Raw genomic sequence first — 1,338 nt, forward strand, 5'->3', positions numbered from 1 at the left:
CAGCTGAGCTGCGGTTTCTCTTCCAACCCAGAGCTTTTGTCCAGCGAGACCCAACTGCGGGCAGAAAGGATTTTCCTGTGTGCTTAAAACCTTGTTCTAGCGAGTTAAAAACCGAGGGTTTGGGGCAGCAATCACCTTTAGGAGGACCAAAGCATCGCCATGAACTGCACGGGCAGATCAAAGCACGATCTGCCCACGTCAGAGAAGAGAGTCACCAAAGAAACCAAACCATCGCTTGGATTTTCCCACATCATGGAAGAGTCGATGACTAGAGCAGAGGCCAACCCAGCCTCGGGGACACACCAGCCCTTCGCATGTTAGGGAAGGGCGGGGGAATGGCCAGGAAAGCAGTGATTTAGGCTATATTTACTCAGCTGTCTCCATTCTCTGCTCTCACAGAGAAAGTCACAGGGCCAGTTCCCCAGTGGCTCTAAGAGCTGCTTGGGAAATAAAAGCCACGCATTAATGGGGAGGAGAGGCAGCCATTCCTCTGCCGCACCGGGCAGGGGTGCCGAAAGGCGTAGTGCTGGTGCCACTCCAGCTCTCGCAGAGCTCATTTTAGACAGATTTCCCCCCCCCAGCTTTTATTGCCCATTGAACACAGACCCTCAGTTTGGGAGGTATGTGACCAGCGGGAAGCTTCCTCTTCAAGGGGCTGAGAAACGTCCACAGTGTTAGAAAGGACACAGGGCACAAACCTCACTGGAAAGAGGCGGGCTGGCCACCGCCGTCCTGGAGCCAGGGTTCGGGGGCAACTGTGTCCAGAGCCAGCAAAGCCACAGCCACCCAGACTCCAGCACATCCAGAGGGACAGGCGCATCCCTGGGCCATCCGGCCCCAGCCTCGGGTCTGCTGGGCAGCAGCACGGTGGGGCTGAGCCCTTGCCCAGGCGGGAGCCCTGCAGCCCTGAGAGGCCGCTCTTCTCCGGCCCTGCCACCCAGAGAGGGCGCCCAGGCACCCACCAAGGGGGGGTCCCTGCTCTGGCACCACTGCAGGGGGAACGGCACAGAGGTCCCCGTGCTGGCATCGCTGGGGACGGAGAAAGCCTGGGGGACCCAGGGGCACGGCCCTTGCACGGGGGGGGCACAGGGCCTGGGGGACCTGCCCTGGCACCTCGGGGTGGGAGGACAGGGCCAGCCGGGGGGGGCAAGGCCCGGAGGGTGACGCTGCTCTGGCAGGGGGCTACCCTGCGCTGGCACCACCGAGAGGGGGACGGGGACAGCCCCCGTGCTGCCCCCAGGGAGGGGGCAGAGCCTCGGCCCTCCCACCCAGGGCCCCCGGGGCGCCTCACGCTGAGGGGCCGCGCACACCGCCGGGTCCCGGCGTCAACCCGGCCGC

Source organism: Egretta garzetta, unplaced genomic scaffold, assembly GCF_000687185.1.
Source record: "Egretta garzetta isolate BGI_Z169 unplaced genomic scaffold, ASM68718v1 scaffold392, whole genome shotgun sequence".
NCBI classification, from domain to species: Eukaryota; Metazoa; Chordata; class Aves; order Pelecaniformes; family Ardeidae; genus Egretta; species Egretta garzetta.